Source organism: Pinus tabuliformis, chromosome Q (assembly GCF_031772625.1).
Source record: "Pinus tabuliformis cultivar Carrire ecotype Pingquan chromosome Q, CPIR1, whole genome shotgun sequence".
In the NCBI taxonomy this organism is placed as follows: domain Eukaryota; kingdom Viridiplantae; phylum Streptophyta; class Pinopsida; order Pinales; family Pinaceae; genus Pinus; species Pinus tabuliformis.
In genome coordinates, this window is record NC_142296.1 from 340876999 (window position 1) to 340890562 (window position 13564).

The following is a 13564-nucleotide window of genomic DNA, read 5'->3' on the forward strand; positions in this document are numbered from 1 at the left end:
GAGATGTACCAGCGGAATGGAAAAGGTGAGAAAGTATGTTACGCGTTTGACAAAATTCATCAGTTAGACATGGAAGGAAATAAGGATTGTTATCTCCAAAAATTCCCAATATTTGTCAAATCACTATGAAGAGAATCCCTCTACATCATGATTAATGAATTTTATGGTGTATTCATGCTTACAAATAATATTAAATAGTTGACAGTAATTCCAGTGGGTTCATTGAGGATTCTTTACAAAGGAAAGAAACTTAAGATGGATGAGGTACTCCAAGATTATGGCATCAATAAGGATGCCTCCATCTCTCTTATTTCTTTCTTGAATGGTGGAGTTAGGGGTAGTGGAGTATCCTCAGCCTAAAATTATTTTTCCTTAAAAGAAGCCCTCAAGATAGGATCCAACTCTCAACATCTGCAGGAACCACCTAAGTCATTCTAGGTGGATGAAGTTAAGTATGTACCCTCTGTTGAAATTTCACACTGAGATTTGGAGCGCTGCCTTCATCTCTACACTGAGTCAAGCCTCATTTTCTACTTCAATGGTTTATGTCCACACTTGGTGAATATTTATAAGTGAATGCATGTGGCTTAGACCAAGAAGTGAAAGGTCATCTTCTACTCTAAGGGTTTCCTTATATTGTTGTCCATTGAATCAGAAGATTACTAGAATGCCCTAACTGGTGAGCATTGGTTCTCGGTTAAATTTGGTATGTTCATAACACTCTAGTTCCCAAATTTCAATCCCTCTAAAACATTCATTATTAAGCTTCCTATTTTGGGTTGGATTCCTAATTCTCCTTCCCATTTATAACACTTTTCAGGTTTTTTAGGGAACAAGTAATGAATTTGGTCATTCTCTAACCACATATACCTCTTGAGGGAAGTATGGCCTGTACACCTAAAAAAGAATATGTGTGAAAATTGACATTAGAAAAGGGTTTATGGATCAAATAAATTCAAAAATCAGTGATTATCATTGGACCCGATCTCTGGATTATGAGAATATTTCCTTTCAATGTCATGTTTGTCTTCCAATTAGGCATTTACAAAACTCCTACCCTTATCAAATTCCAACAAGAAACGATACAATAGAAATTGTAAATCTAAGAGTTGGAAACCTTGTGACCCGCCCTATCTTTGATAAAAAAAGATGGGGATGTCGAAGATGATATGATTTCGGGGGATGAGGATCAGATTGTCACTTTTCATCAACCTTATAAGGATTTAGTAGGGACCCAATTCCCCCTACAAATAAGAAGTTGGTAAATAAAGATGTCTCTATGGGTATGTTGAAGCATGCTCATTAATAGACATCTTCAAACGCTAACAAGGAATCTCCGTCAATTCTCAACAACAATCTACAAATTATGTTGATTGATCTACCTCCTGTCGATTTGAGCAAGGTTGTGGGAAAGAGAGGAAATAAATTCACTCTGAAGAATGTCCCCAAGTCAGGTGATTCTTTTGAGTTTGTCAAATCCATGGTGGTTTCTTCTTCTGAGTCTATCAGATCCATGGTCTATTAAAGTCCTTAGATGGATAGCTTCCTCATCAATATAATCCTACTTTTTTATAACAAAAAGTTTTAATTTACAAAAAAAAGTTAAAAGAAAAAACATATTAATAATATTAAAAATAAACATATTAGAAAAGAACAACTTTGACTGTGGATTTTTACAATAAATCATATTGTTAATAGCTTTTAGGAGTGAATTATGTGTATGAGCTTGAAGGATCCAACATTTTGAGTGGGCACTCCACCCATCATCAGAGACAAATAAATCTAAATGAATGAAACAAATTAGGGAAACGAGGAATATAAATCCAAAGATAAAGATGATCACTAGATAACTATTGGAAGGAAAAGAGGAAAATTCAAAGATTCAAAAGAGTGTTATTTTATAAAGTTCACATTCAAAAATTATTTCCAATTTTCGTCTCCCCTCCTTCCCTCCAATTGTAGAAATTCCCATTGTAGATCAACAGATTATGCAATATACTAAAACACAATACAAGATCTAGTTCTACAACACTTTGCAGAAGCTTAATCGAATTCAGCAAGATCAAGAGAACACATATAATTGAGAATGAGAAATCAATCACACATAACATAGAAGAAATAACCCAGGGAAAGCCTCGGCCTAAAACCCCAACTCTGTATTATCATACAAGTGGAAATCTTGTTCAAGTTACAAAAAGAATCAGCTCTCAAGCTATCCTGCTCTCTCTGCAATCAAACAATATAGCTCACGGACTGAATAGAAATAGTATATGTCCTCTTAAAGCCTCCTATTCCTTGTGCAATTTTTCTTGGGGTCCACTGAAGCCACATGTGTGAATTAGCTTCATCACACTCACAAAACCTAAAGAAGTAACTGCACAATCCTCAAGGAAAGAATTCCTTCTACATGCAAGGAACATTCACAATGGAATATTATAGCAGCTGATAGTACACTACCCCTCCATCTGATCTCAACGGGATCTCTATCTGAACTAACATGCATGAGTTATTTATGAGAGAATATTCAGTTATCTGAAGTGCAGCAGTTACATGCATGCATGCATTAACTAACTGAACTTACATTTTTTTTTTTGTAAGCTAAGGTGGAACTATTTCTATTATAGCGGGTTAAAACCATTGCATACATACGGTGGCCTCAACCCACCCAGTAGGGAAACCGGGTCTGTTGGCCATCTAAAGTTTTTAATAGCCATCCAAAAACAAAATTTAACTAGTCTGCTTGTCCATGCTATATAAACTATCCATTCAAAAAAACTACCACTCTTTACTAGCTGCATTATGAAAATTAAACAAAGGGTGGCGATCTTTTCTATTTCCTAACTAAAGAAGAGATAGACATATCTTGACAAAGTCATTCTTCCATTGCGCTCAGTTGATGTTCCTCCTCTTTAACCTCCTGATTGAGCTTCTTGAGCTGTTGCTATATCTCGTCAAGCTTTCCATCTTGCATCATGATGGTTATCCGCAATTTGTTTATCTCCTTCTTTCGATTAGGAATACCTTAGGCTAGTTCGGCTATCTCCATGGCTACCTACTCTATAGCCTTAGCTAGCAGTCGTTTCATGACCCAATACACATGTAAGGCCTGTTTATACAGAGACATGCGACCTCTGGTGTTGCCAGGATCTGGTAACAGGTACTCCCAATCCTCCATCTCAGAACTAACTGAACTTACATTAATTCAACAAATAGTTTGAATTAACCTAACTGGATTTGAATCACTTAATTGAGCAACTAATTACAACTCATTCTTATCTCTTTAACTGATGGATAAATTCCTCAATTAATGGAGAAAATGTTTCATGTCCCCACATAGACTTCATGTTTCCACATAGACTTCATGTTTGAGTTTCCTTAACTAATTAACTCAAGATGAATTAATTAATTATTTTACAAACAGTGCTAAGATCAAATTCGAATTTTACTTCATTATTTTAGTTTAGGTACTAACTAAAATAGGAAGGTATCTCGAAATGCTATTTATATAATTCTATTTTTAGCACTTCCATTTTTCATTCCTTATTGCTATGTTCAACACTGGTTGAATTGCTATTTATAGCAGTGCTATTTTTAGCATTTCTATTTTTAGCATTTCTTGTTGCTATTTTCAACACTAATAGGTAATTTGTGATGACCATTCTCTTTGGATGCATATTTTTTCTCCTCCCTCACTCATATCATTCATTTAACATTATTTATCTTGGACAATGGGTAGAATTTCCACTCAAAACATTTTGTTTTAAATTAATACACATAATTCACTAAAACCAACTATAAAAAAATCAAACACACACACCTTCAAAAAGCATTCTTCTTTCAATTCAATGACACTAAGATGAGGGGATAATCCAATATAAGTGAAAATCTCATTTTGAAAATTATATTGGTTTAAAACTCGTCAATTTTTCTTACAAAACAAAAACTTAAAGGCTCATGAGCAAGAAACATAACACTTTGTTATAACATGGAGATAAAGTCATTGGTTCCTATTTAACTTTTAAATTGTCCATGTAATTTAATTTCTATTCATAAGAATGTTAATTTTATTTTTCTATATAAATAATAGAGCCATATACTTTAATTTTTTAATTTCAATGAAATAAAATTATGTATTTTATATATGAAATTTTGATATATATATATATATTATTGTTTAAATAAGATATGAATTAAAATTAAATTTATTAATATTATAATCTATAAAATATTATCAACTTAACAAAACCCAATATATCTAAAAACAAACATGTAAAAAAAATTCATCCATAAATTATATATACTCTCTTATGAAACCAACTCACAAAAATATAGAAAAGAAATATAAACGCCTTAGAATTCAGCCTCTTCGAGGAGGCAACCTCCTTTACATTACACAAATGAACAATTCTTCGATGATACAATTGACAAGACCTCCTTTATATATATAGGAGTCTAAGGGGTCATAATATAGTGAGAGTCGACATAACAATAATAATGTAAGGGCACAATAATAACAATAGTTGGCTTCTATGGGGTACAATAATAAAAATATGGGGACTACATGGGTACAACAATATAATGAGGGGGTTGTACTAATAACAATAAGGGGTTACACTAGTAGTATAGTGACCTAACATGCCCCTCTCCTTCAAAATGTGTTGTCCTCAACGCTTGAGTAGTTCTTGATGCTTATGTATAATATTCTTGTCCTCCCATGTGGAATCTTCAGCAGGTAAGTTCTTCCACTTGATGAGATACTTTTTGATCGATTTCGTAGCTGTCAGGTTCTTGCTTTTATGACTGCTCCAGGTTCCAATATGATTTTTCCTTCCTCATCAAGTTCTGGCAATATTGTTTGAACTGGGATCTTCTGCAACTGTTGAATGAGTGGAAACACTTCTTCATCCTTCTTCCATTCATCCCTTGCTTCGTTTATCGAATTTGGTTGGATAATAGAAATAACACAAAACAATGCTTCCACATCCTCATCCTTTCTTGAGAGTGCATCTGCAACAACATTTTTCTTCCCTTTTTGTAGATGATTCCAAAGTCATAACCCAACATATTTGTAACCCATTTTTTATGTTCTTCTAAAGATAATCTTTGTTCTAAAAAGTATTTAAGACTATCATGATCCATTTTTAACTTGAAGTGTCTTCCCATTAGGTAAGGTTACCATTTCTTAAGTGCATGTAGTATTGCCAACATTTCCTTCTCATAAATAGCTTGCTTGAGATGTAGTTTTAAAAATACTCAATTGCCTACATCAGTTGATCTACCTATTGTTTCATTAGATTCTGCACCAAAGTGGCATTATCCTTTAAAAGTTGGAGAACTTATTGTTGATGCTCAATGTGATCTTTCATTGCTTGAATCTTTTTCTTCTTGATATGTCCTTCTATCTTGAGAGTTTGAGGAGTGGCAATTTATTCCAATGCATTACAAGATATGGTCAAATTCATTTCTTGATGCTCGATGTGATTATTCACTTCTTGATATGTCCTATCTTGATAATTTAAGGAGTGGTAATTCCAGCCAATGCATTACAAGATATGGTCATATTCATTTCTTCTATCTCGATGTGATCTTTCACTTCTTGAACCTTTTTCTTCTTGATATGTCCTTCTATCTTGAGAGTTTGAGGAGTGGTAATTCTTACCAAGGCTTTACAAGATATTGTCGGATTCATTTATTCTTTACTTGGGGTTGGTTCCTGGTGTATATCCTCTTCTTTTGATGTTTCTTGATCCTTTTCTTCTTCCTCTCCACAATCAATGTAAAATAATTTCTTCTCATCACACTTATGACCTTTAATGTATTTGTTATCACAATTGTAACAAAGCCCTTTTGCTCTTTTTTCTTCCAATTTTTGTGGTGTCAACCTTGTAGTTGTGGAAGGCTAGGAGAAACAACACTTCCATCTTTATAGTCGTGAGGGGTAGACTTCCTTGTTGCCATAATTTTGCTTTCCACTTTTCTTGCCAACCTGAAAGCCTTCTCTAATGAATCAGGTTCCCAAAGACGAAACTCATGTTGAACATTATCCTTTAAAGTCACTATGGAGACATCTATCCTCTACTTCTCTCGAATATTATTTTCCCTTATATTAAATTTTTGAAAGTTCTCAATAGGGTCTACCATTGAACACTTTTCTTTGAGATTTATCAATTGGCTAAAGAAGGTGTTGCTCTTTGTATCCACATAATGCGCTATCATTTCCAATGTGAAAATTGACCACGTAACAAGTGGTTTACATGAACAAAGCCCTTTATACCATAAAATTTGATCCGGTTCTAAATATGAAGATGAAATATATATATTTTGTAACAGATGCACCTCATGTAGATCAAAATATTTCTCCATCTGTAGTATCCAATTTACCAGATCCTTGCCATCAAACTTCCTCATATCGCCCTTTCTTGATTTTAGGAGCTCGATCTTGAAACGATTATAACTTTGTAATTTCATATCTCCAAGTTCTCAAATTGCGTCCTAAAGTAGCCCTCTAAGTCCTATTTCTAACCGCATAAGTCTGATCAAGATTGGATTCTATAAGGAAGAGTTATGTCAAATCTCCCACTATCACCAGATTATAGACTCATTTAGTAGAGAGAACTTGTACGAAGTGCCACATGTCATTGTTTTAACGTTAGGACCTTAAACCAATCAAGGTCATCTGTTTAGGATGTAATTCGAGAGCCTGCAGAAACCCTAAATGTCTTGGATTGTATCTCCAAAAATATAATGAATGAAAATCATAAATTCGGGCCCAAGCTTCACCAAAATTACAGCTCAAATGGGTTTTGATTTCAGAGACTGAAACTACGCAAAAAAAAGTATAACGAAACTTCCACGATGACCTCTTTGAGATGGAATTTTGGAGTTTTCCAAAACCCTAAATTCCTAAGATCATATCTCTGAAAATATAGTGAAAGAAGATCTGAAATTTGGACTCGAGGTTTAGAGCGATTTCGGGTCAAATGGGTTTTTGTTTTAGGTTCTGAAACTTTGTAGCAAAAAAGTTATAGCGAAAATTCCATGATGACCTATTTGGAGCAGCGAAACCCTAGTCCAAAGCTGTGATACCAAATGTTATGAAACTAGCTCACAAAAAGATAGAAAAGAAATATAAACGCCTTAGAATTCAGCCTCTTCGAGGGGGGAAACTTCCTTTACATTACACAAATGAACAATTCTTCGATGATACAAATGACAAGACCTCCTTTCTATATATAGGAGCCTAAGGGGTCATAATATAATCAAAGCCAACATAACAATAATAATATAAGGGCACAATAATAATAATAGTGGGATTCTATGGGGTACAATAATAACAATACAAGGACTACATAGTTACAACAATATAATAAAGGGGTTGTACTAATAACAATAATGAATTACACTAGTAGTATAAGAACCTAACATACTCTTATAAGATTATCACAAATTATATATACTCTTATAAGATTATCACAAATTATATATAGTCTTATAAGATTATCACATTAAAATATCACAAATTATATATACTCTTGTAAAATTATCACATTAGACTAAAATTATGGCTTAACAAAATTATGCCTTCGTAGACTTAGCATTCAAATCGGTGCGCGGAGGTGGGTCCCTTATCCCACAAACAAGGGGGTCTCATACACCAATTTAGTGTCTGGCTTGACTGTGACCTTAAAAATGGATATTATTATTATTATTATTATTAACTTAACACTACACCCCATAATCATTTATTCTACAAAATATAAGCCATATTAAAATTTTAACCTAAAATAAAATTGTAATACCATTTAAATATTTAATTTCAATAAATTTTCACCATATTTCAATCAAATGTACTCAAAAATATATTACATAAACAAAACGCGACATTTAAACTATGACATGTGACATAAAGTTGTTAAATAAGCCGACCTAAAAATGTTTTTGAAACGACGTGTTAAGGTTTTACCGCTCACTTTATTTATAAAACACAACCCTTTCGAAAAAATAGTTCCATTTGAAACCACAGAGGCCGGGTTGTGAGCTGTGAATTAGCAGCCGCGTTTGGCTCTGAAAATTTCTCGCCGTAACCATTTTATTTTGACGGCCAGCGCAATGGTCAGTATTTTAATTGGGTTAATACATTACTCTGATCGCAACACAGAGTTCTCCGAATGTTGGGCAAAACAATGATCTCAACGCAGAGTTCTCCAAATGTTTTTATTGACTAAATATTCTGATGTTCACACAGGCTTTTGGGAGAGGAAAACCAGGGGCTCAAATATGTGAAGAGGTTTTCCAGATACAATTTCTGTCGAGGAGAAAAGCATTTATTCGAGCTTTCACAGAGGGTCATTGCTGTGCTTTTGTTTGTTTGTTTGTTTTTTTTCATGTGGTTCACCAATATTTTGGTCAGTGATCCACTGAAAAATTTGGGCTACTCACTCCTCTGCCTACTACAAGACCTGACCCCAAGGGCTTGCTGAAACCCTGTAACCTTCCTATGACGAGGCACAGTTTTTGACCAACTGAGCTAATCCTTGGAGCACAAACACTATTGTCACCTTTAAAATCTTTATTCTTCTTAGACATATTTGCCTATCATTTAACATTTAGGGTTTTTTATTGCAGATTTGAAACTTTTGCTGGAAAAATGCGATCCAAGTAAGTGTTCATAATTAAATTTTAAAGTAAAATGACTTCATTATTTCAAGCTGGATGGAAAGTTACTGTAAGATTTAGTTGAACTTAAAAATTTGAATTCCCTTTAGAATTGATTTTAACTTCACAATTTAAGACCAGGATTTTTTGAAAACATTTTGCTTTTAAGATGAAGATTTTCAAAAACATTGTTTTTATTACGAATCATGTGGTTAGAATCCTAATAAGTGGTTCAAAACACATCTAAACACGTTGAACTCAAAACTCCCATGTGATTTATCTCGAAAAAACTTGGTTTACAACATTTTTTAAATCAAACAAAATTTTAAAAGCTTTTCATAATTCCATTAAATCAAAATTTTATAATCTGCAAGGGTTTTTTATAATCATTACCCTACACCGCTAAAGCAGTAAGTCTTAATACCACGTTTTTTTTAAAGAAGAGCAATACAGCAATCAAACATCAGAAATATTATCTTACAGTTTATTCTCTTGCAATAACCTATTTTGTGACTTTGATTAGAATTGTAATCAACGATTTATTCAGTTTCTTTATGAGTTTTGTTTTGCAGGAGATGAACCATTATGCCTATACGGCTACGCAAAGGGCACATGGGAAGTGACCAGAGAAGAAGAGATTCCATGTGAGGTGCCAGAGCCTTGTTGTGGCATCAACTGGCAAATTGTGAGCATGAACATAGAGGAGTGGATCAATTCTGTAGCAATGCGCTCAGATGCTTGGCTTCTGCGTATTATATCTGTTATCATGGGTCTTTATGGTCTAGATCGTGAACAAAGGTAAGTCCTAGTATATTTAATTTTTGAAAAGCATTATTTCTTATCAAAAAATTTAGAAAATCAAGTTACTAATGTGAATTTGGTGTGCTCTAAACAAACAGTGACATTAAACCTTTAACATTGATATCGGCAAATTCAAATTAAGTTTTTATAAACAGAAGAAAAAGATATAGTTGAAATGAAATTTGAAGATGGAATAATACATAAACTTATATCCTAAAACAATATTATTGGTATAGCCATCTCGAACAAGAGAAATCTCATCTTCTCAATGTTTTTAAAAATAATGGATATAGCAGATCTCAAAGCCTTGAGACCTTTTACAAGACCTATAAAGTGCCAAGAGTTAAACATGCTCGTGCCAATCCTATATTCAAGGAACCACGAATAGGATTGCCCATATCCTTAGGAAGATCAATGTCTTTTCTTCGTTCAAGCCTCTCAACATCATTAAAAATTCTCTTAGGTCTGTTAAATACCCTATTGACCCTAAGGACATGAAAGGTGTTTATCTTGTTCATTGCTCTTGTGGTATTCCCTATATTGGAGAAACAGGTAGGTCTATTAAATAGAGAATCAAAGAACATGTTGCAGATATTAGACACAGTCGATCCCACACATTAGCCCTAGCCGAGCATGCAGAGAAATCGAAACACCATGTTTTCCTTGAATATTCCAAGTTCGTTGTTAAGGTTGACCATTTCCATCACAGGAAACTTAGGGAAGCGATTGATATTGAGAAGCATGCCAAAATTCTAAATAAGGATGATGGTTGGAAATTGAGTAAGAGTTGGATTTCGACTCTCTCTTCATGATTCTTTTTCCCTTTCTTATCCCTGCTCTACTTTTATTTCAATATAGTTTCATCATTTTTCCCTTATTATCCTTATTAACATTCTTTAATTTCTTATGTTTAATTTCCTCTCTTTAAATTATGCTTATCCCTTTAGCAACTTTTTTTTCCCTTAAAAATTTTGGATTTTCGTTTTATCTCCCCTCTTTACCTTTTAATCTCTTTGAATTTTGGATTTTTGTTTTATCTCCCCTCTTGACCTTTCATCTCTCTGAATTTTGGACCATCCTCTTCCTTTTATTATTTTTTGCATTATTATTAAGTGTATTGATACTACTAAAATATGTATACCCCTAATAATATATCTTGATGTAACCTCCTTTCTAACTTACTAATATTAACAATTCTTTACCTAATACTCTATTTCTATTTTAAGCTAACCTCTCACAAATTATCATTGAAAATAGTAATAAATAATCATATTAAATTATTCCCAACAGCTAGTTTTCAACTAAATGGGGACAAGTCAACACATAACAAATAAAAATATATAAATATTAATATATAATTATATTATATAAATCAAAAATATTGAAATAAAATAGTTTATACTCTATAACAGCTAGTTTTTAGTTTAATATATAATATTTTATTAGATATCTCCTTCTTAAATAATATTTTACTTAATTAATCTACCAATAGTTAATTCTCAATAGCTAACTGTGGGTAATGATGCATCCTTGCTATTTATTTTCGTATATCAATTGATTTCTCACCTCATCGTGAGGATGAAACACATTAGTTGGTTTGAAACGTCAAATGAATAGTGGGAAAGATAGTCCGAAAGAAATCAAAGCTAGAGTTGAAGATGCTAATGGTTACATAAAGAGAGAGGAATAAGAATGTGCAAGCGATCACACAGCGCAAGAAATAGAACAAAAAGAAAGAGAGGACGGAAAAACAAACTTTATTATCAAGGGAATAAGAAATTATGGGAAGAATGAAAGTACTCTCAATTTGACAAGAGACTTTGTGAAAGAGAAACTACATAGGAAAGGGAAAATTTTCCAAACAAGGAGGGTTGGGAGGATATGTGAAGAGAGGCCTCGACCCATAAAAGTAACCATGGCAAGCATACAAGAAAAACAATAGCTTTTGGGCAAAAAGAAACTCTTGAAAGGCTCATACTTCTTCCTCGATGAAGATTTAACCAAAAAACAACAAAAGGAGAGAAGGAATGAAGTAGAGAAAATTAGAACATCAAGAAATGAAGGGAAAAGGGTATGGTTGTACAATGGGAAAGTCATTATTGCAGTGTTTGGGCCTCCAAGAAAATTAGGACAGTAAGCTGATAGTAAAGAAAAAATAGATAATTCAGTAATATAGACGAAAACAAAAATAGCAGCATGGACAAAAGGGGTGAAGACTCAAATTTGAGTATTAGGTGCCAAACTACATAGCAGTCAAATCCTACCTAGGTCTACCTAAGTTTAGTTTGTTGGAAGTGTAGAGGTTACCCTTGGAGGAGGGGACCTGAGTTAAGGCCTATTATGGAAGGTAGAGACATAATTTGTCTCACGGAAACTCATGAGCATGACTGTTGCAAAACTCCTGCATTTGACAGTTATTTGATGTTGGCAGTTTGGAACAAGGTAGTAGAAAATGGCAAAGGGTATGGGGAAATACTAGTTTTAGTGAAAGAAAAAGAAGGCCATCACATTCAGTTAATTAAATAAGATGCAAATAAAAAATATTTATGGTTGAAAATATCAGAGAATGAGAATCACATAAGAATTGTAGCATGTTATTTTGCCACTCAAGTCTCAAAAGCTTACAAAAATAAGGGGCTTGATAGTAAGGATCCATATGCAGCTTTAAAACAAGATATTGTCATGTACTCTCAACAAGGATAAGTTCTTTTAGTGGGATATTTCAATGCTAGAACAACAAATAATCAAGCTAGCATCCTTTGCTGCAAAGAGGATAAAAATCCTATTTGGCTCACTCAAGAGGAGAATCCCCAATGGGTGAGGTGTTCAAAAGATGACAAAGTTAGGTGAGGTTTTTAGAAGATGACAAAGTTAGCAATCATTTTGGAGATGAGTTGCTTACACTATGTGGGGCTTTCAACCTAATTATTTGCAATGGTCTAGATAGATGGAAAAGGTCTAGGAACTTCATTTGCAACACATACAATGGGGCAAGTGTCGTTGACTATGTGATGTGTTCACAAAGCTTAATAGAAAAGATAGATGAAGTTAGTATTGGAGAGCATATTTGGGACTTAAAATGAGAACATAACCCAATTTTTATAAGGTTATCATGGTTAGAAGAAAGGAAACATAAGAGGAAAACCCAATGCTCTCAACAATCACTATCAAGGGGAAAAATTATTCTAACACAATAAAATGGTACTATCTTCAAGACAATGTTAGAGAGATTAATTCAAAAAGAGAAAACTGGTTTCAAATGCTTCAGCAGCCATGAGTTAACAAATATAATCCAAAGTGCACTTGAGAAGTGAAAAAGAGAAAAAAAATAGGAAATCAGAATCAAATTGCATTCCTGTAAATGCTTGGTTTGATGAGGAATGAAAAATGGCAAGGAAAACCTTGAAAAAGGTAGGAAAAGAGAAGAGGAATGTAAAGTTATATATGCATATACTAAAAAGGAAAAAAGATGAGTTCACAGAAACAAGGAGATAAGAGTTAATATATTTAAGCAAGAATAATCCAAAGCTTTTCTCGCAAGAACTGCAACCAAGGAAGAAGAAAATTGAAAATAATATTACAACCAATAAATGGTTTGATTATGCAAGGCAACTCTATGAGAAAGAATCTGAGGCGAAGTCGCGCCCATAATCAACACAAATTCAAAGCTCTTCACATTACAGGAGGTGGAGAATGGAATTAAGAAGCTGAAAACAGGAAAGGAAAAGGACTTGGTTGAACTTCAATCAGAGTATCTAAAATGGGGAATGAACACTCTTACACTGCACATCATGAAAATATTCAACAACATCATTCAACAAGGATTCCCAAGAGACTAGACAACTAGCCTAGCAATACCCATTTTTAAAAGTGGAGACATTAATAATCCATCCAACTATAGAACAATTATGATCAATCCTTTGTTTGTAAAGATTTTTGGTAGCATGGTAGAAGACATAACTAGCAGGTGGGCAGAAGTAAAAGAAAAGAGGGCAAGAGGACAAGCGGGTTTTAGGCTGAAACCTTCTACAGTGGATCATGGCATCACATTGAGACACATTTTTGAAAAGGTTTGGGAGGACAAAGAAGAAGTATTTTTTTGTTTTGT

The 13564-nt window shown here is 33.6% G+C and overlaps 1 pseudogene; it reads left to right on the forward strand.

Annotated features, from left to right (window-relative positions):
* The window catches only part of LOC149219589 (uncharacterized), a 60762-nt pseudogene that overhangs the window by 8531 nt on the left and 38667 nt on the right, over positions 1-13564 (forward strand).